Raw genomic sequence first — 24,334 nt, forward strand, 5'->3', positions numbered from 1 at the left:
TTCTTTACTAACATAATTACATAGCATTCACATTACATTAGATATCTGAATTAAAAAGTGAAGGAAACCTTAAAGAACAAAATCTATCAAAACTAAGAATATCTAAATACACTTATGAATAAAGAGTAAAAGAATTGTTATTATAATTCCGTATTGAATGTATTACATTCCTATAAACTTTTGTTCCTCTCTACCTTTCTCTCTCCTTTTCTCTCACTTACTTACTCAGTCCCTCCCTCCCTTCCTCCCTCCCTCCCTCCCTTCCTCTCTCCCTCCATTCTTTCTTTCTTTCTTCCTTTCTTTCTTTTTCCAGTGCTGTGATCCTATATGCTAGGCAAGTTCTCCAAGACTGACATACATCCCTAGACCTTACTTTGTGGTTGTGGTTGTTGTACTCTTTGTTGTGTAGGGTAGAAAACCTAGTCCCTTGCATATATTAGACAAGTATTGTACCAGAGAGCTACAATCCAAGTCCCTTCTATTTGCAAAACTACTCAATGATTAAGATTAATCACAGAAAATAAGAAGTTCTATATGCCTTTCAAGCCTATGCTTTTCTAGGGAGATGTTAACATATTGTAGTTTTGAGGCTAAGTGCAGCTTTATTTAGTTAAAAATGAGTCTTTTCTGAAAATTGCTTTGTCTTGCAAATAACTTAATGCATGAGTTATGTAACTCTCATTTAAATGGATAATGACTTTACTTTGAATCAGCTTTTATTGCCTCCAATATAATTTAGGAAAGTGTAACAAACAATCTCAATTACAAAAAGGTAAAAAAGCAGCTGTATTTTATATTACTTTTTCCAAATTCAACAATTGTTTTCTCAGAGGGAAAATGTGCTTCAGTGGCTGACTCAAGTAGGGAAGCATCTCTGAAAGTTCTATCCTCACACTATCAGCCTCCTAGATCCTGCTCTACAACTGCCTGCCCTGAATGGGAGATGGGTTGCTGATCATTAAATGCAGTGCGTGCGTGCGTGTGTGCTGCGTGCGTGCGTGTATGTGTATGCTTTTATGTACATATGTTTGTATTGCATATGAGTGAGTGTACATGTGTATGTTATATATGTTTGTCTCTGTATATATGAGATTGTGTATGTTATTTCACAATAGTCAAAAACACTTTATCAATTCTTTTGTAGAATTTCTTCTTTGATATACTCATTTCAGTATAGATATTTGGTTAACCCCTGTACCTCTATATATGTATTTATTCCTATTTCTATATTTGCATCACTATTTAAATTATGCTATATTTTTAAAGATATTTTTCACATTGAGAAACCTTGAATAATTGCTTATTTTGAGGTCTAGTTGTCAGATATGTGGAACATAATGTAAAAGAAAAAAAACTTGTTTAATTATAATTATTTCTAAGTAACTATATTGCATACAATGAATATATGCCTGAGACAATATAATCAATATAATTTTTCTAAAGTAAAAATCTGCTAATATTACTAATATAATTGAAATGTGAATGAAGGCCTGATAGAAATAAATATCCATAGCTGTACTTTTATCAACATTTTCTTCCCTTGAAAGAAAAAAATCTACAAGTAAAAACATAGCATTCAAAATAATCAAATGTTAAAAACTCACACTAGTGTTTGATGTGATTTTCAAAATGGAAAGAGGCTTAAGCCAGGCAGTGGTGGTGCAAAATCCCAGCACTCGGGAGACAGAACCAGGTGGATCTCTGTGAGTTTGAGGCTAGCCTGGGCTTCAGAGTGAGTTCTAGAAAAGGCGCAAAGCTATTCAGAGAAACTCTGACTCAAAACAAAACAAAAAAAAAAAAAAAGAAAGAAAAAGAAAAAGAAAAAGCCTTAATAGTTAGGAGGAAATAAAGAAATTGGAAATATGAGATATCCTTAAGCACTCTAACTATTTAACATGGTGGATTTAGAGATGAAAAACAAAAAAAGATGTAAAAGTCCTTAGGGCAACTCATAGTCTATTATCTTAATTAGCAGAAAGAAATACTTATCTAACGAATACCTGGAGAGATTCTTGTCAAATGGTACAAGTATTTTGGGATAGATATATATTTCCATTTATCAAAGAATCATATGTATTTGAGTTATTTTGGACTAACGGAGCCATTACTTTTTTATATTAGTTTATTTTTAAATATTAATGTTTTTGAGAATTTCATACAATATATTTTGATATACTCTTTCCCTATCATTAACTACCCTCACATCCTCTCTTACCACCCTACTCAGCCAATTTAATGTTTTATGCTCTCTCTCCATAACAAAAACATACACACAAAAGCATATATATATATATATATATATATATATATATATATATATATGTTAAGTTTTTGTTGACCATGTGTTCCTGAGCAAGAGCATAGGTCTTATCCCAGAGTGTGGTTGGAATACCCAGTGTCACTCCATTGTAGAAAACCTATTTTTAGCTCTTTCAACAGTTATCAATTGCAAATAGCATATTGCTGAGAGGTAGGTTTTTGAGAATACTTCCCTTTATCCAGGCTTTTTTTCGGGAAAAACTTATGCATGTTTTATGCATGCTGCTACAGTCTCTGTGAGGTCATGGGCATCAGCCCTACTGTGTCTGGAAAACACCATTTTTCTTGAAGCCACTCACCACCTCTGGCTCTTAGAAATGTTGATGCTTCCTTTTTCCATGTTGATTCCCACTCATGAGGCAAGGGGTTTAGTACAAGTTTCCCATCTAAGACTGAGTTCTCTAGAGTCACTCAGTCTCTGCAAGTTGTCCAGTTGTGGGTCTCTATGTTAATTTTCATCTACGGAAAGAAGAAGCTTTTTCAATGAGAGCTCAATGGAGCAATAATCTATGGATATAGTAACATGTGATTAGGAGTCATTTAATTGCTATGTCACTTAGCAAAATAATAGTAATAGGTTTTCCCATAAAGCCCATCACCCATCTAGTCTCAATTCTTGGCTTCTATTATTAAAGTCAGATAAGACTTCTATATTATGGAACAGACCTTAAATGCCAAGTTTAAAAATACGTGGAATACTTCCCAAGTGTGCTTATTGCATTTGTACAGTGGCCATGCTAATCTTCCACATGGTTGTGATTTTAAGTATTAAAGTATTTTAATAAATCTCCTAGGGAATAGATATTAGCAATTTATTGCACTATTAGAAAATCCAGGTCAATGTATTTCTCTCATACTGTAGCAGGCTCCTCTTGTATCATCTACTGTGTACTAGCTTCATGTTTATGTTTATTCCAAACATTGTTAACAGTTTTCTTTCAATGCCCTGTTTCTTCCAGTCACTGTGAAGCTTATCAATTCTACAATTGTTTCTGATGATGTATGTTTTCTGGCTAGATCTTTGGATCCATATCAGATCTAATAGTGGCTTCATTGATGAGAATGGCATTACTCATATTTGTAGTTTATATTTTCCAACTTGCAATAGAAAAGGCCTACTGTGGTATCCATCATTTAATATTTATAGATTATTATCCATAGAGCTAACATGAGCTGTGACACTTGGCCATGTGTGAATAATAGCCATAATTTAAGTGTTTGTGTGCTAGTACATTAAAAAGAAGGAAAGAAAGAAAAAAGAAAGGAAGAAAAGAAAAAAAAGAGAGAGAAACAAACAAACAAAGAGGGAAGGAAGGAAGAGATAGTCAAGGAGGGTATAAGAGAAGAAACAAATCACATGTAGAAAGCAAGGAAATAATTTATTTGAATTTTTAATCCATTTATATTTATTTCACTATTACATATATACACACATATGAAGAATTTTGATCATATTCACCCCCATCATCCTCTCTTTTCTCCTTTCCACTTCAGCCCAATAATTTCTTATTCTCAACAATCTTACCTCCTATTTTCACATCTATTTTATCTTTTCTTTTAATTCTGTTTTTGTGTATTCTATTGTATTTAATTTTAGTTGTTTACAGGAGCCTGCATGTGTATGATTTATCTGTGTAAGGTCATTTTATTATTGGTTACACCTCTAAGGAATATGTTTCTCCCTCCTGCAACTATTAACCCCCATTGATTTCTCTCCCCTATCCAGGACTTACTGTTGACAGGGAGTCTTGAGAATGGAATAACAGGTGTTTATGGGTATAAAAGCCATGTCATGTTTGGAAGACAGCATTTAATGCACTCTTTGCATTCCTCCAGCTCTTACTCTTTCCATATCTTCTCCTGCACATTGGCCATTTATCAGTCTCTGTACTTATTATCAGCAGCTTCTTTTAGGAAGGGGAAATTTTTTAAATGTATACAATTTTGTACCCTATAAAATTAGTTATACTTTATCTGTATTTAATCCTGAAAATAGTGAGGATATTTCCTCACATGAAAAGTATCATTTTTCTAGTGCTTTTTTTTGTGTGTGTGTGTGTGTGTGTGTGTGTGTGTGTGTGTGTGTGTGTGTGTGTGTTTACCCTAGTGGAGTGTTTTGTGCTTTTGTGAATTTAATATTCCCATACATTTACAATCTTAGCAGTCTGGACTTCTATGTAACTTGTACCACAGCTTCCCTTTATGTTTAGACATATTTGGTGACTTAATACTACCTTACATGTTCAAAGAAGGAAATCAGGGAGAGGTACACAGAAGGGTTTAGAGGAATGAAAAGGAAGAGAGATGTTATATGATTATATTTTAACCTCAAAAATTATAAGCAATGAAAGAATCCAACCTGTTTACACAAATAAAACATTAATTGAATGAAAGAACATACTGTGTATTTGAAATAAAAAAGTCTCCAATAAGTTAATTTCTTCCATCCTTAGAAGGTTAAGGACAAGATAAACAATAGATGAATGGTCATCTCTTTAGTCTTGGAAATGGACTTGGACATCAGTGATCCTGGTTCAGAAGTCTAAGACCCAGTTTGGGATTTATGACTCTGCTCTTTCTATAATTGCATGTTCAGATTAGCAGACTATGGAACTTTGTTTTCATCCATAATGGTGTGACCCAAATTTTTGTATTATTTAATTTTCCTTTCTGTTTTTATGCAAGCTATAAAATTTCTTCTCTATAAGACCACAATAAGATTAAAAGAATAGATAACTGTTAGAACTGTGTAAAGGAGTATTAGTTCTATTAAGACTTACTGGTGCATACTGATAAATTGTTTTCTAGAAAGAATTTCTGAGTTCTAAAAGGAGTTGAATACCAGTTTCATGATATCTTCTCTGCACTAAACTACATTTTCTAGACATTGCAGATGGGATCAGCATTGTAGGTAAAATGGTTGCAATATTCAATTCCATTATGTCATTGTTAGTGAGACCACAGTAATTAATTGTCTTTCCTCACGGATTCTCAGCTAACTCGTAATGTTTTTAGCCCATGATATATATTGGCTTCAGATGAACCATATTATTTTTATCTTGTCATAATTGTAATCATTGCTAATTGGGCCATATGATAGCATCTTAGCTTGTTTTATTTTTTAACACATTTCTTGATGGGTAACCACCATGCAGCTCCAATCTGATCAATGACAATAGGTCAAATGATTGAAAGAAAAAAAAGGGACAGAATGATGAGGCAAGGTGAAATGTGCTAAAATAATTACCTGTATTTCCACAGCTGGTTAAACACAGAGAAATTAAAGCTGTGCATTGATAAAGAGTGTGCAAAAAGAAAAGGCACATTATGACACTTTCCATTATCATGTAGGGTTAGGTCTGTGGAGAACAATTACTTCTCTCATGAATTACATTTCCCATTTAGTGACTTGACAATAAATTGAAGAATGCTTTAGATTGTAGGATCCCAGCAAGGAAAATAAATGTGGTTCTATGTGAAAGAAGCTGACTTACTATTAAAGCAACATTTTATATATCTAGATCTATTAACAATATGTGATAGGTACATAATTCAAAAGCCAAATATTCAACAGGAACCATGTGTCAGTTCTGTACACTGGTTTGGCTTTAGTTAATTCACACAATCTAGAAATTATTATTCTTATTAGTACTATTAGTATTCTCGATGTTCAAGAAAAAAAAACTGAGGTTCAGATGAACACAGCTGCTAAACCCAACTGTCTCAAACATGTAAGTTTAGGATGCCATTCTGGAGAAATTTTTTAGATAAAAACAACACCAGCTCAAGCAAGAATAAAAATTATTCAGAAATACAATTTTATTTATATAGATTGGAGGTCTTCCTTATTTTAGTTGGTAAACACTATATTTTTCAAACCATGTTATGTATATAAAGATTGAGATGCATGTATCTACATTTTACACACACACACACACACACACACACACACACACACACACACCATTTTATGTCTGCCCCCAAATTCCTGTGTTTCCATGGTAATATTATTAAGGGATAGAGCTCTTTTTTTGTTGTTGTTGTTGTTGTTGATGTTTGATACAGGGTTTCCCTGTGTAGCTTTGTGCCTTTCCTGGATCTCGCTCTGTAGACCAGGCTGGCTTTGAACTCATAGAGATCCACCTGCCTCTGCCTCCCTAGTGCTGAGATTAAAGGTGAGTGCCACCACCGCCCGGCGGGATGGAGCTCTTAAGAGTTGATTAGATCTTAGAGTTTCTCCCTTATGTATAAGGTTAAAGTTCCCCAAAGTGGAATTTCACATTGCTCTGTTGGTTTAAATTTTCCAACCTTCACAATGTGAGGACACAACACTCATCCCTCAAGATGCTGCTATCTGCTTTATTCTGGAATCCCTGGCCTCAGAGAGCTTGAGATAGTTTATCAGTTATGAATTACAAAACTTGTTTTTATTTTTAAGAGTAATGCAGCTCAAAATCCCAGCACTACAGAGTCTCTGTGTTCGTGGGCTGTGTCCAGTGTGTGTGTGTGTGTGTGTGTGTGTGTGTGTGTGTGTGTGTGTGTGTGTGTGTTTATTTAAAAGGCAGATTAAGAGTGAAGAAGAAAGAATGATGGAGCTCAAATACCCCGAGATCCTTCAATCTCTCACCATCTCACTGATATTTAGATATTATTTGCTTTTGAGTGGCTTACATGTTCTTACTTGTACTATTGAATAATCACACCTTTTGTGCACATGTCTGAGAACATGAGAGAAAACATCTCTTCTCCTTAGAAATGGCTTTCCAAACACTGGGCACTGCTGCTTCCTCTAACACCCCTGGACATCTTCAAGTTCCTGAGATCATTCTCCTGTCTCCATTCTCTGATTTCTGATGAATGGTGCTCCTACAAAGAAACATTCTTTATTTAATGAACATTGTTATTTCCTTTAATTCTTTATTTCACCATAGATGTGAAATTTCTCAATTATTTGGACAACTTGTGTTCATCTGACCATGAATATTATTTAGTGGGACCCAGACTTATGCCAGTAACTTGATACATACATCCATTCCCCTTCTCTAGGCATATAGATAGGGATATTAGACTTCTCTTGCCAATACACTCATCACTGTCATGTGGCTTTGGTCCCTTATCTAAGCAGGAACACTGGACTTGTACTACAAACCCCATCAATACCCTATATCAGAAGACTGCCTTCTTCACCCAGAGGAACCATATGAGCAACTTCACTCACCTCTGAAACCTGCTTGAAGACCATATGCTCTGAGTCTGTATTCCAGCCATGTCTCTTTCAGCAGGTATGAGTCACAAACTGCAATCACAGCTTCATTATGAATTTTCTCATTTTTCAAGTAGTCACTTCGAATTAAAGGGAAAAAAAAACTTGTACTGGTTACTGTTTTTATTATTTTGTTACACTTTCCTTATATGATGCTCCAGACCTTGTGATTATTCAGCAAGTGTGCATATGAATTCATACCGAATGATATTATAACTTGACCTTACTTTTATCTAATTATTCATCAGAATCTTATCATTAATCATCATAAGCACTTTGATTCAATGTGATTAACATGCTAAAGTTTTGTCCATTTCTTTAGAAAGAAAAGAAAAAAATGATGAAATGTCCATGTTCTATGAGAAAAATGATATTTTATTAAATGATAGTTAAAAGTCTACCAACATCTGGATGTCTTACCTTTTTGTTTGTTTGTTCATTTGAATTCTAGATGTCTAACACTAGGTCTCTCCTTAAGTGATAGGTATTTTAACACTAAGACAAACTTCAGATTTTAAATAGTTCTTAGTTGTTTTCATCCTTGGCGGGGGGTGGGGGGTGGGGGGGTTCTTTACCACAACTAAGTATGGCTTTCAAAAGAATGTTTTCTTTGTATCTGAATCCTATTTTCAATAATAGAGCAACAGGGTAGAATCTGAAGATGATGTGTCAAGAACCAAGTCACCATTTGTATGGCAGAATTTCTCTTTCTTCTTGCTGTCTGACATGTGGAAAGCTGTCCAATGTCTTAGATATAATTTTTCTGTCTGTGAAATGTAACTTTGGACACTATAATATTTGTGAACTGACTGACAGGTCTTTGACACTTTTGGTAACTTCCTAATTTTATGATTACTTTTTTTGTATTTTTTATGATCCTTTCCCATATTTAAAGAATCTATTTTAATTTATGTGTAAAATATGATCATCTTGTATCAAAACAGACAAAATATTCTGTGGAATATTATTCAATCTATTCTAAATACATTCAGCTACTTTGATCTGATGCTGCCTTTCACAGATTAAATCTCTCTGTCTTCATTTATGTTGGTTTAGAGCAGCTAATGTTTTCACACACAAGGAACCAGATGATTAGCTGTCTCGGGAGAAGTCAAATGGGCCATATATTTGGCTCAGTAATTTTAGATGCACAGTAAGATTTTCCATTTCAGACAAACATATTTTTCTTAACAGATGAATCTTAAAGGATCCAGTATTTATGCATTGTCTTCTTTCCTTTCATTACAGATAACATTTTTAAGTAGAGAAATACAAGTTTCCATGTGAAAATTCTCATGCTGATTTATCTGGTTGGGGTAGAGGGATCATAAAACTTTTCTAGAACCCTTCTTTCCATTATCTTAAACTGTGGGCTGAAAGCATCAATCAGTCGGCAGTGGGTAGAATGACATGTTCAACACCTACCAGAGAGCAGAAAATAGTTTTTGTATCAAACTTTCTATTGAGTTGTGCAACTTTAATTTTAGAAAGAAATCAAAGAAAAATAGCATTTCAAATGGAATTCTTAACCTGAATTACTTCAGATTTTATTTTCTGGAAAACTTAACAATGTTCTCAAAAAGAGCATAGGGCAGAGAGAGGGCAACTTCAGAATTCTTCTACAATATTAGGATGTAATAGAAAGAGATATTAAGTATTACCTACACTTGTATAAGTCCATTTCCTATGGAAGTTCAGAAATCTTCCTTGATAGCACAATTTTACTTATTTTTATTTATTTATTCATTTATTTATTTATTTTTAATTAAGAAAATTTCTATTCATCCTACATATCCAACACAGATTGCCCTGTCCTCCCTCTGCCTCCTCCCAGGCCCCCCAAACCACCCCTGATTGACACCTCCTCAAAGGCAAGGTCTCCCCTGGGGAGTCAGCATAGCCTGGTACACTCAGCTGAGGCAGGTCTAAGCCCCTCCTCCTCCCTGAGCCAAGGCTGTGCAAAGTATCTCACCATAGGCACTAGGTTCCAAAAAGCCGGCTCATGCACTAAGGACAGGTCCCAGTCCCACTACCTGGGGGCCCCCCAAATAGTTCAAGTTAAACTACTGTCTCAATTATCCAGAAGGCACCTGGATAGCTCAGTCGGTAGAGCATGAGACTCTTAATCTCAGGGTCGTGGTTTCGTGCCCCACGTTGGGCGCCAGATATTGGAGAAATTATTTTGGCCACTCCACGTAGTTAAAAGGATATTTATTTAGGTGTTCTCCGAAGCTCTGCACAGTCCACCTTCACCATTCAGCATCCTGGCACCGAGAGAGTGCACAGAGAGAGCGCTGGCCCATCCAGCTCTCGGGTCCCCAGGCGCCTCTCCTCGCCCCGCCTCATAGGCGTGACAGTTGCCAGAGTCTCAATGGGGGTTGGAACTTCCAGATCCAAGCTAGAATGGCTACCCACTACAGCCTAGTCCAGTACCATGGGGGCTCCTCAGCTATTCGTTCACAGTTCATGTGTTTCCACTACTACTTGTCCCTGTGCTTTTTCCAATCATGGTCTCGTTATCTCTTGCTCATAGAATCCCTCATCTCTTTCATCAGTTGTACTCCTGGAGCTCAGCCTGGAAACCAGTCATGGATGTCTGCATTTGCTTCCATCAGTCACTGCATGAGAGTTCTATGATGACAGTTAGGGTATTCAGCCATCTGCTCCCCAGCTCAGGCACCCTCTGGACTATTGCCAATAGTCTATGGTGGAGTCATCATTGTGGATTCCTTGGGACCTCCCTAACACTCTGCTTCTTCCTATTCCCATGGTGTCTTCATTTATCATGGTATCTCTTTTGTTGTTCTCCTACTCTGTTCCTGATCCAGCTAGAACCTCTTGCTCCCCTAAACTCTCTTTCCTCTGAGTCTTGCCCTCCATTACCCTCCCTCACCCCTAGTTTGCTGATGTAGATCTCATCCATTTCTATGTCGCTGGGTGGACCCTGTGTTTTTCCTAGGGTCCTCCTTACTAGCTAGCCTCCCTAGACCTGTGGATTACAGTCTGGTTATCCTTTGCTTTATAGCTAATATCCACTTATGAGTGAGTACATACCATGTTTGTCTTTCTGAGTCTAGGTTACCTCACTCAGGATAATATTTTCTAGTTCCTTCCATTTGCCTGTGAACCTAATAATGTCATTGCTTTTCTCTGCTGCATAGTACTCCATTGTGTATATGTACCACATTTTCTTTATCCATTCTTCAGTTGAGGGACATCATCCTTAGTCATCAGGGAAATGCAAATCAAAACGACTCTAAGATACCATCTGTCACCTGTCAGAATGGCTAAGATAAAAACACCGGAGACAGCTTATGTTGAAGAGGATGTGGAGCAAGGGGAACACTCTTCCACTGTTGGTGGGAATGCAAACTTGTATAGTCACTTTCAAGATCGGTATGGTGGTTTCTCACAAAATTGGGAATCAATCTCCCTCAAGACCCAGCTATACCACTCTTGGGCATATATCCAAGGAATGCTCAGTTATACCACAAGGACACATGCTCAACTATGCTCATAGCAGCATTACTTGTAATAGCCAGAACCTGGAAACAATTATACTTATTAAATTACACATAACAATGCTTTAGGATGGTGGAAAGAGAAGTGCTGGTGCTTCACCTATAGCTGCTGACAGGCTGTTTATAAGGTGCTTAGCAGTGACCAGAAAAATAAAAACAAAACTAAAAAACAAACTAAAACAACCAAATGTGAAACAATGAAAAATGAACAGGACTGTTATCCTAGCCTAATTTAAAAAATAAACATTAAGTATTGGTTTATAATTGGAAAACATTCTGTACATTCAAATCTGAAAGTGAAAATTAGTATCATTACTTTGACTTGTAACATAAGCCCAGGAAAACTGTTATAGAAAGTACCCGAAAGCATTATTTTGAATTTTAAGTTGGGCATGCCTCTGTAATGAATTGTGTCTGAAAGTAAGAACAATATTATAAATGTCCACCCACTCACCTTAAAAAACAGAGAATGAAACTCATTTATCTCAATTTTTGAAGCCTGAGAAACTTGAGGTAGAAGTGATAAACTGATGTTTTTTTTTTATCTGACTTGAACAATAAAAGGAAAATAATACACACTGTGTCTGCATATAAAAAGATAACTAGTTTTTCCATTAGCAACACATATTTTGAATAATGATATGATTTTAAGACAAGATTTACAGAAAGTTGACTGGAACTGAGATGTCTCACTGGGAAAGAACATTTACAATAGAAACATGAAAACTGACCTCAACTCTCCAGCATAACATCAATGCCAAATACAGCCGCCTTTTTCCATAATCTCAGTACTGTGAAGTTGGACAGAGAGCATGCCCACCATTGATTACTTTTGCTCAATACCCACCCAGAACCAGCTTCACTGGAGAGAGGAATGGGGGAGATAAGACTACATTCTGTGAAATTAAATTAACTCCATTTCTGGAAGTTAATGTTCTTTTGTAAACCATTCAGGTGATTTCATTGTCGTTTGTAGATGTAACCAACCATCTTATTAAATAAGAAACACAGAACCAATGTAAAAAAGAAAGCCAAGAGGTCAGAGCTCAGAGCTAAAATCTTACCCTTCCTCCTGCAGTGCTCCTAGCTTCCTGAAAGAGAGCTAGTTTATGTCTTTAAATAGTCTTTCTGTCCTGTCTTCTCATTGGTTGTAAACCCAAACACATGACTGCCTTGTCACTGCCTGTAAGTACAGTCCTCCAGGTCTTAAAAGCATATGTCTCCAATGCTAGCTGTATCCCTGAACACACAGAGATCTACCTAGCTCTTCTAGCAAGTGCTGGGATTAAAGGCATGTGCCGCCGCCGCCGCCACCACCGACGCCGCAGCCGCCGCCGCCACCTCATGCTCTTGCTATGGCTCTAATAGCTCTGACCCCTGGACAACTTTATTTACTAACATATAAAGAAAATCACATTTCAGTACAAATAAAATGCCACCATAGTCATTGAGTGATGTGTTTAGGGAAAATATTTACAATTCATGATTATTAGCAAGGAGACATAATATTGCAAAAGTATGCAAGTCTTTCCTTGATCTGCTTCATGTTCAGGCACACCTTACCCCTAAAAGACTCACTGTGACAGGGCAAACATTCCTGCCTCAGAGTGGTGGGTCATGTCTCTACTCTCAGCATTAATGAACTGTAACAGCAGGATTGCCATGAATTGAATGCTAATATGGGCTTTATGGTAAGTTTCAAGCCAGCAAGATGGTAAAGTAAGAACTTTAAAAAGAAAAAAAAGGGCCCATCCCTGGGCACCAGCCACTCCGGGAAGACCTGCCCAACTTGGCCACAGGCTCTGGCCACCGGGCGGATCCCCTTCTAGCCCCACCGGGAGGGATCCCCTTCTCCAAGCCCCCCGACAGCCCCTGCAATCCCCATGCCCTGCCCCCATGCCCATCTGCCCGAGACCCCAGCCACTTCCTGAGACTTAGAGACTGGCCCCCAGCTCCCATCCTGCCCCTGACTTCCCTTCTGGAACAGAGAGTTGGACAAGAGAACTCCCTTTTGGACAATAGAGAGAGACTTCCTGAATCTGTCAGCTCTTTCTGAAACAAGTACACTGATAAGACCAAGAAGGAACCACGAGAGATGGGCAGACGTCAAGGCAGAAGTACATACAACAAAATGAAGAGCAATACAGCATCACCAGAACCTAGCCCCCTCCAACATCTAGACCTGAACACAAAAATTGGAAGAAGCAGAAGAAAGTAGCCTTATGAGTAACTTCATGAAGAAGGTAGAGGCTTGTGTAGAGGAAAAGACAAGAAAATTGGAAGAACACTGTAAACAACTAGAGGAAAGGGCAAACAAATTAGAAGAAAACAATAAAGCCCTCCAAGAAAACAATAAAGTCCTGGAAGAAAACAATAAGCACTGAAAGAAAATCATGAAAAAGCAATGAAACAAACAAAGGAAACAGTCCAAGAACTGAAAAGGGAAATTGAAAAAATAAAGAAGACACAAACAGAGGGAATGCTGGAAATAGAAAACCTGAGTAAAAATTCGGGAACTTCAGATGCAAGTATAACAACAGAATGCAAGAGATGGAAGAGAGGATCTCTGGCATAGAAGATACAGTAGAAGAAATAGATTCATCAGTCAAAGAAAACACTAAAGCCAACAAAGTCATGAACCAAAATGTCCAAGAAATTTGGGACACCATGAGAAGACCAAACCTACGAATTATAGGGATAGAAGAAGGTGAAGAATACCAACTCAAAGGCACAGAAAATATATTCAACAAAATCATAATGAAAATTTTCCAACTTAAAGAAGGAAATGGCTATGAAGATACAAGAAGCCTATAGAACACCAAACAGACTAGACCCCCCCAAAAAAGTCCCTCGACACATAATAATTAAACAACTAAATGTACAGAATAAAGAAAGAATATTAAGAGCAGCCAAGGAAAAAGGCCAAGTGACCTATAAAGGTAAACCCATCAGAATAACACCTGATTTCTCAATGGAGACTTTGAAAGCCAGAAGGACCTGGACAGATGTAATGCAGACACTAAGAGACCATGGATGTCAGCCCAGACTAATATACCCAGCAAATCTTTCAATCATCATAGACGGAAGGAACAAGACATTCGAAGACAAAGCCAGATTTAAACAATACCTATCCACAAACCCAGCCCTACAGAAAGCACTAGAAGGAAAATTCCAATCAAGGGAAGTCAGATGCACACTCGAAAACACAGGCAATAGATAAAGCCACAACAGTAAACCCCAAAGAAGAGAAGTACACACACACTACCACCAAAAATAACAGGGATGAAGAATCACTGGTCATTAATATCCCTTAATATCAACAGACTTAATTCACCTATAAAAAGACATAGACTTACAGAATGGATACGAAAACAGGACCCATCTTTCTGCTGCATACAAGAAACACATCTCAAATTCAAAGACAGACACTACCTAAGAATAAAAGGCTGGGAGAAGACTTTTCAATCAAATGGTCTTAAGAAATAAGCAGGGGTAGCCATCCTGATATCCAACAAAATAGACTTCAAACTAAAATCAATCAAAAGAGATCAAGAAGGACATTACATCCTCGTCACAGGAAAGATCGACTAAGATGAAGTTTCAATTCTGAACATATATGCCCCAAACACAAGGGCATCCACATATGTAAAAGAAACATTACTAAAGCTTAAACCACATATAAAACTCCACACATTAATAGTGGGAGATCTCAACACCCCACTTTCACCACTGGACAGATCTCCCAAATCGAAACTTAACAGAGAAATAAAGGACTTAACTGATCATGACCCAATTGGACCTAATAGATATCTACAGAACATTCCATCCTAATAAGAAAGAATATACCTTCTTCTCAGCACCCCATGGAACTTTCTCTAAAATCGACCACATACTTGGCCACAAAGCAAATCTCAACAGATACAAAACAATCAGAATAACCTCCTGTGTTCTATCAGACCACCATGGTTTAAAGCTAGATTTCAACAACAAAAACTACAGAAAACCTACAATCTCATGGAAACTGAATAATGCTCAACTGAATCACCAATGGGTTATGGAAGAAATAAAGAAAGAAATTAAAGACTTCCTAGAGATCAATGAAAATGAAGACACCACATACCAAACTTATGGGACACTATGACAGCAGTGCTAAGAGGGAAATTCATAGCACTAAATGCCCACATAAAGAAGTTGGAGAAATCCCACACTAGTGAAAGCTCTAGAACACATCTGAAAGCTCTAGAACAAGAAGAAGCAAAGTCTCCCAGGAAGAATAGACGTCAGGAAATTATCAAAGTGAGAGGTGAAATTAATAAATTAGAAACTAAGAGAATAATACAAAAAATTAATGAAACAAAGAGTTGGTTCTTTGAGAAAATCAACAAGATAGACAAGCCCTTATCCAAACTAACCAAAAGACAGAGAGAGAGAATCCAAATCAACAAAATCAGAAAAGAAAAGGGGGACATAACAACAGACAATGAGGAAATCCAGAGAATTATAAGGTCATATTTCAAAAACCTCTACTCCACAAAACTGGAAAACCTAAAAGAAATGGACATTTTTCTGGATAGATACCACATACCTAAGTTAAGTCAAGACCAGATAAACTATTTAAATAGTCCAATAACCCTAAGGAAATAGAAACAGTCATTAAAGGTCTCCCAACCAAAAAAAGCCCAGGACCAGATGGTTTCAGCACAGAATTCTACAAGATCTTCAAAGAAGAGTTAATACCAATACTCTCTAAATTGTTCCACATAATAGAAACAGAAGGAACATTACCAAACTCCTTCTATGAGGCTACAATTACCCTGATTCCTAAACCAAACAAGGATGCAACAAAGAAAGAGAACTACAGACCGATCTCCCTCATGAACATTGATGCAAAAATACTCAATAAAATACTGGCAAACAGACTCCAAGAACACATCAGAACAATTATCCACCATGATCAAGTAGGCTTCATCCCAGGGATGCAAGGGTGGTTCAACATACGAAAGTCCATCAATGTAATACACCATATAAACAAACTCAGAAAAAAACCACATGATCATCTCACTAGATGCAGAAAAGGCATGTGACAAAATCCAACACCCATTCATGATAAAAGTCTTGGAGCGATCAGGAATACAGGGAACATACCTAAACATAATAAAGGCAATATATAGCAAACCAACAGCCAACATCAAATTAAATGGAGAGAAACTCAAAGCAATTCCACTAAAATCAGGAATGAGACAAGGCTGTCCACTCTCCCCATACTTATTCAATATAGTACTTGAAGTTCTAGCCAGAGCAATAAGACAACATAAGGAGATTAAGGGGATTCAAATTGGAAAGGAAGAAGTCAAGCTTTCCCTATTTGCAGATGACATGATAGTATACTTGAGTGACCCCAAAGATTCCACCCAAAAATTGATAAAGCTTATAAACACCTTCAGCAACATAGCAGGATACAAGATCAACTCAAAAAAATCAGTAGCCCTCCTATATACAATGGACAAAGAAGCTGAGAAGGCAATTAGAGATACATCACACTTTACAATAGCCAAAAATGACATAAAATACCTTGTGGTAACACTAACCAAGCAAGTGAAGGACCTATATGACAAGAACTTTAAGTCCCTGAAAAAAGAAATTGAAGAAGATGTCAGAAAATGGAAAGATCTCCCATGCTCATGGATAGGCAGGGTTAACATAGTAAAAATGGCAATCTTACCAAAAGCAATTTACAGATTCAATGCAATCCCCATCAAAATACCAACAAAATTCTTCACAGACCTGGAAAGAATAATACTCAACTTCATATGGAAAAACAAAAAACCCAGGATAGCTAAAAGAAACCTGTACAATAAAACAACTTCTGGAGGCATCACAATCCCTGACTTCAAGCTCTACTATAGAGCTACAGTAATAAAAACAGCTTGGTATTGGCATAAAAACCAACATGTGGACCAATGGAATCGAATTGAAGACCCTGACATTAACCCACACACCTATGGACATATAATTTTTGACAAAGAAGCCAAAAGTGTACAATGGAGAAAAGAAAGCATCTTCAACAAATGGTGCTGGCATAACTGGATATCAACGTGTAGAAGGCTGCAAATAGATCCATATCTGTCACCATGCACAAAACTTAAGTCCAAGTGGATCAAAGACCTCAACATAAATCCAGCTACTCTGAACCTGCTAGAAGAGAAAGTAGGAAATAGTCTTGAACGCATTGGCATAAGAGATCACTTCCTAAATATAACACCAGTATCACAGACAATGAGACAAACAATCAATCAATGGGACCTCTTGAAACTAAGAAGCTTTTGTAGAGCAAAGGATATGGTCAACAAGGCAAAGCGACAGGCTACAGAATGGGAAAAGATCTTCACCAACCCCATATGTGACAGAGGACTGATATCCAGAATATATAAGGAACTCAAGAAATTAGACATCAAAACGACCAACAGTCCAATTGAGAAATGGGCTTTAGAATTAAACAGAGAATTCTCAACAGAGGAAACCCAAATGGCTGAAAGACATTTAAGGAATTGCTCGACATCCCTAATCATCAGGGAAATGCAAATCAAAACAACTCTGAGATACCACCTTACACCTGTCAGAGTGGCTAAGATCAAAAACACTGAAGACACTTTATGCTGGAGATGATGTGGAACTAGGGGAACTCTCCTCCACTGCTGGTGGAAATGCAAGCTTGTACAACCACTTTGGAAATCAATATGGCACTTTCTTAGAAAATTGGGAATTAATCTCCCCAAGATCCAGCTATACCACTCCTGGGCATATACCCAAGAAATGCTCAATCATACCACAAGAGCACTTGCTCAGCTATGTTCATATCAGCATTGTTTGTAATAGCCAAAACCTGGAAACAACCTAGATGCCCTTCAACTGAAGAATGGATAAATAAATTGTGCCACATATACACAATGGAATACTACTCAGCAGAGAAAAACAATGACATCATACGGTTTGCAGGCAAATGGATGGATCTAGAAAAAATCATCCTGAGTGAGGTAACCCAGACTCAGAAAGACAAATATGGTATGTACTCACTCATAGGAAGATGCTAGATGTGGAACAAGGATGACTGGACTGCTACTCACATCACCAGTGAGGCTACCTGGAAAACGGGACCCCAAAAAAAGACACGGAGAAATGGATGAGATCTACATGAACAGCCTGGTCATGAGTGGGAACAATGAAGGGCGAGGTCGAGGGAAAGAGAGTGGGAAATCCTAGCTGGATCAAGAAAAGAGAGGGAGAACAAGGAATAGGAGACCATGGTAAATGAAGACCACATGAGAAGGTGAGAAGGAAGGAAGCAGAGAGCTAGGGAGGCCCATGGAGATCCACAAAGATACCCCACAAAAGACTGCTGGCAATGGTCGCGAGACGGCAGGAACTGACCTACTCTGGTGATGGGATGGCCAGACACCCTGATAGTTGTGCCATAAACCCATCCAAGGACTGAGGAATCTGAAGGCAGACATCCACGGCTGGGCCCCTGGTGGAGCACTGGGAGTCTAATTAGTGAGAAAGAAGAGGGTTTATATGAGCGAGAATTGTTGAAGCCAAGGTTGGATAAAGCACCGGGACAAATAACCAAATGAATGGAAGCACAGGATCTATGAACCAAAGGCTGAGGGGCCCCAACTGGATCAGGCCCCCTGAATGCATGAGACAGTCATTTGGCTTGATCTGTTTGGGAGGCAGCTGTGCATTGGTGCCGGGTCCTGGGCTCGTTGCATGAGTTGGCTGTTTGAATCCTGGGACTTATGCAGGGACTCTTGGCTCGGTCTGGGGCCTGCCTGGACTGAGTCTACCAGGTCGACCCCGGTCCTTGGGGGAGACCTTGATCTGGAGGAGGTGGGAATGGGGGTGGGCTGGGGGGGCGGAGGGGGAGAACAGGGGAATCTGTGGCTATTATGTTGAACTGAATGGTGTTGTAAAATAATAAAAAAAAAAAAAAGGAAAAAAAAGAAAAAAAGGAAGAAGTTCTATTTGGAGGGTAGAACATAGTCTATTTAGTGACAAACAAGTACTTTCTTTTAGAAGCACTGTGTCATAGATTTAGTCCTGTGATTATAAAATCAAAATATGGCAGAAACATTCAATACAGTTTATTAAATAGAATTTTTATACTCAAAGTTATATCTTCATATTTTGAAGCATATACATTTAAAGCTCAAATTAACAACAAACACACATTAGAATGTCTTTTTCATATTTAATTTACAATTATTCTTCTTAAATGAATGTCTGAACAAAATTACCAAACACTATTTGGTGTGATACTTAGGCAGTATCTTAATTTTTATACTTGGTGAATCTGAAATGGAAGAATTTATTGAAGTGATTAATTTAAAGGGGTAATCAATCAGGATTGGGAGATTATGATGTACTGACAATCATGTGATTTGATTGATTTAAAATGGAGATTATTTGCTTTTATGTCACATACAACTCTTACTTTAATGGCTGGTATCCTGCTTTAGGAGCTTGCTCAGAGGACTGAGTATAAGAGAATGAAATGATGACTGTGTAAAGAAAGACATGGCAAGTAAATATTACTTTAAAAATTCCCAACTAAGAATAGTATATGCCATCCTTGTCTTTATCCATTGGCCAGACTAAGACTGGTTTGAATATGAGGTCAGGAAGGTTAAGATTGTAAGTCTATCTTGGACAGCAGAAATATTTGTTATATAGGAATAAATTTAGCCAATAATTAGTAGCCAAATTGGGTTAGATATAAAGAAAGTTGGCAGCTAATTAAAAATTACTTGATTCATTATATGTCTGTGTTAAAAATTTTTTGACTGTCATTGTGTTTCTCAGGTTGACCTCAAACTCAGAATCCTACTTCCCAACTGTGATGTGTAATTAGAATGTGAATGCAAGTTTGTCCATAACTTACATTAACATTTTTGTATATTATTGTTTTTTATTTGGTGTTAGTAGACTTCTTTTATTTCTATAAAACATTGCTTATGTGTTGTAAAGTGGACATCACTGTCTTCTATGAATTGCTTGAATTTAAAAACACAAAAATTTCATTTCTAGTTTTGAAAGATGTTACAAAATAGTATTTCTTTTCTTCCTCTATTAAAAATGGGAAATATTATATAGTCATGTCTATGCACTTAAATAAAAATAAATTTTTAAATTAAAATTAATTCTGATAGCTGGCCATCTCTTGTCACCAAAGGAAAGTTCTACTACTGTAACTCAGTTACATCCAACTGAGTTGTTGCCCAAAGGGGTCCAATTGAAATCCCCAAACAATGAAGGTGGTTGCCAACACAGTACACTGCTCTCTACAAACTGACAGAAGGGCCCCAGTACTGAAGACAGCACTCACACAATTGATTGAACATGGAGAGGTCAAGGTAGTACCTATATATAATCTTCAACTCTAAGTCCTCCTGTCTGTGGTTCCAGAAGGTACACTGTAGGAAACCAACAGAGAAACATAAACACCAATTCAGCCACAAAACATTTGATCTACAATCTGTCCTGCCTGAAAATATGCTAGGGCAATAGTGGCACAAATCTTGTGGGAGTAAACAACCCAATTCCGATTGGACTTAAGGCCTACTCTGTGAGATGGAACCCATACTAGATGTTGCCTGGGTTACCAATAACTGCAGACTAGATAGCCTAGAGACCTAGGATGAAACCAAATACTACTGGCCTAAAACAAGAAACAATAAAATGACTCCTAATGATATTCTGCTATACTTATAGATCAATGCCTTCTTCAGCCATCATCAGAGAAGATGCCTTCTGAAACACATGGAAACAAATACAGAGAGCCACAGCCAGACATTACACAGAGAGAGATACCTTGAAACACACAGCTATAAATGTGATGTCTCCATCAAATCCCTCCCCTCAGAACTCAAGAAACCCCAGAGAAGAGGAGAGGAAAAGTATGTAAGGTTCAGAGGGGATGGGGGACACCAGGGGAACAAAGTGTTCTAAATCAACTGAGCAAAGTTCTTATGAACTCACAGAGACTGAATCAAGAAGCACAGATCCTACAGTAGTCTGCTCCAGGAATTATGCTTTAAGTTTAGTATTTTTAATGGGATTCCTGTGTGTGTGTGAATGAGTGTCTCTGATACCTGAGCCTTCTCTCAGGGCACTTCTCCTTCTGGTGGTATGTCTTGCCCAACTTCAGTGTGGTCTGTTTTGTTTTATCTTATTAGGTTGTGGTTTCTTTTATATCTTATCATTATCCTTTTGAAGCCTGTTCTTTTCAATTAAGAGACAGTAAAAGTAGATCAGGATGGAAGAGGAAGCAGAGAATAACTTGGAGGGGTAGAAGGAAGGGAAACTGTAATTGGGATATATTGTATGAGAAAAGAATCTATTTTTAAAAAAATGGAAAAAAAATAAATAGGAAAAAATACTTCAGGTTGCTCAAAAGCTTTAAATGAACATTTTCCTCATATTGCAGTTAAATAAATATAAATTCCTTACATTATACTAAAGACTCATTAATTCTGGTGTCTCCTCTCCAACTACACCTTTTGTTATCCTTAAGTCATTTGCTTTTTTAACTCACTATGTCCTTTTCTTTGCTTGGATACTTTTATGGACATTTGTGCTAGGATGACATGCATATCCTACAGTATCTATAATTTAATGATGATAAAACCACTTTCATTATTTTTATTTTATTTTCCATACTTGAGACTGTCCCTGTGGGTATCCAGGCAGGAAAGTGTATCAGATGAATACATAAGAATGAAAACTCATTCAGATTGGCTTTGTCAACCTGAATCAGAATTCAGGGAGTTTAACAACAGGCAGTTAATTGTCAGTATATTTAAAACACATTGCAATTTGAGAAAAGGCTTCCAGGGAACAATCAGTTCAACTCTAGGTGCAATATGCAGCTTAAGTTGTGTCTATATAGAAACTCATCTTCAAAGTACATGAGGCTATGAGGGTGGGTTTTATCATGAAAAAGCTGAGAATCTAGTGTGGGCTTTGACCTACAGTACAGAGGTCAGCATGTCATAAAGTACATGTGACATCTCCCTACAGATTCATACCAGTTTAGGGAGGGAAGAGACTGGGAAAATAATTCTCAGGAATTTGACTGAGGTCTGTCTCTATAGCAAAAGTTGGGTGAGGTCTGCCTCCACAGACAGCAAAAAGGTCATAAGGTGGTTAAAAAAAAATGCACTCCTAACCTGAATGTGAAAACAGGTATTTTATCTCCTTCACTGAGGAAATGCCCCTGTGTTTTTAACATTTCTAGTTCCTTGGTGCTCTGTGGGTACAAGGATCTTTATGCCCCCAATACATACTCACTTTATTATGATGTTTTAATGAATAAGTAGCCTAGTGTTCTTAGTTGTCCTGTAACAAACATCATTACTAATGGTATGTCTCCTTTTCCAAATGACAACCTCTACTTCCAAGCTAGTTATTTTACCTGAACTACATATTAGAGGCAATATACTAGACACTGTCTTTGTTACCACTCCTTAGATTTCCTCCATCCCCTTCCCTTCAGAACCCTTCTCTTCATATGATCACCTTCTACTTCTGTATATGGTAACCCTGAATATGACCTATCACATTATTCTTTATATCTGAGTTCATCAAATTTGTTTAGTTGTATGTTGATGTGTATGTAGACTAGTTTCATACATTTACTAATGTGCTATACATTAATCACACATGCTTTTATTCCTTCAGATATATTCTAGAAATATATCTTCACATAGATTTATATAGCACCTGAAAAGTTTACTACATATTAGTAGTGCATAAGGGTACCCCTCACTCCCATAAACAGTACCATTTTTATGTTTTTTTTTTTGATGAAAGCCATTATGATTGGCATAGGATAGAACTTTTTTAATAAAATTTTATTCTTTAATTTTTTTCTTTCCTTTTACATACCAACCCCTGTTTCCCCTCTCTCCCCGTCTTTCACTCCTCCCTCTCTCCACCATCCCACCCCCATCTCCTCCTCATAGAGGATAAGGCTTCCCTTTGGTAGTCAGTCATTACAGGCTGGCATACTAAGTTGTAGCCAGACTTGGCCCCTCCCTCCAGCATCAAGGCTGAGCAAGGCATCACACTATAGAGAATGAGCTCTAAAAAACCAGTGTGTGTACATGGGATAAGTCCTGGTCCCATTGCCAGGGGACCCACAAACACATCAAGCCATGCAACTTTTGCCCACATTCAGAGGGCCTAGTTTGGTCCCATTCAGGCTCCCCAGCTGTCAGTCCAGAATCCATGAACTCCCACTAGCTTGGGCCAGCTATTTCTGTGTTGTTGTTGTTGTTTTTTCTCATCATGATTCTGACCCCTCTACCCCCTTGCTCTTATAATTCTTCTTCCCTCTCTTCAACTGAACTCCAAGATCTTGTCTAAATATTTGACTGTCGGTCACTAGATGTAGTTTATATGGTGATAATTAGGGTACACACCAATCTGAGTGTAGAGAAAGGCTAGTTCAAGCACCCTCTCCACTATTGTTATGAGTCTTAGCTGAGGGCATCTTGTCAGTTCCTGGTATTTTCTCTAGCTGCAGATTTCTCCCCATCCCCTTAGTGGTGCACTCTGTCAAGATATTCCTTTCATTGCTCTCCCTCCCCTTCTCTCTCAAATGTTCCCACCTCCCATCTTCTCCCATTCCCTCCCCTACATTTCCCCCCTCCCAGTTTACTCAGGAGATCTTAACCCTTTTTCCTTTCTGGGGCAATCCATCTGTGTCCCTATGATCTAGGATAGAATCTTAATGTCGTTTTAATTTGCATTTACTAAATGAGTACAAATGTTAAATATTATTTTTATTAGCCATTTGTATTTCTCCCATTGAGAACTGTATGAATTATCCTCAGCACCTTTTTATTATTTATTTATTTATTTATTATTTTTTATTCATTTTACATACCAACCACATATCCCTCTCTCATCCCTCCTCTCACTCCTCTGCCCACCCCACCTTCCCCTCCTCATCCCCTCCTCAAACAAAGTAAGTTCTCCCATAGGGAGACAGCTAAGTCGGGTATATTCAGTTGAGGCAGGATCAAGACCCTCTCCTTTATCTAGGATGAGCAAGGTGTCTGACCATAGGTAATGGGATGCAGAAAGCCTGGTCATGCACCAGGGATAGAGCCTGATCACACTGCCAGGGGCCCCTCAAACAGACCCAGCTACACAGCTGTCTCCTGTCTGC

Source organism: Peromyscus leucopus, chromosome 4 (assembly GCF_004664715.2).
Source record: "Peromyscus leucopus breed LL Stock chromosome 4, UCI_PerLeu_2.1, whole genome shotgun sequence".
NCBI lineage: Eukaryota > Metazoa > Chordata > Mammalia > Rodentia > Cricetidae > Peromyscus > Peromyscus leucopus.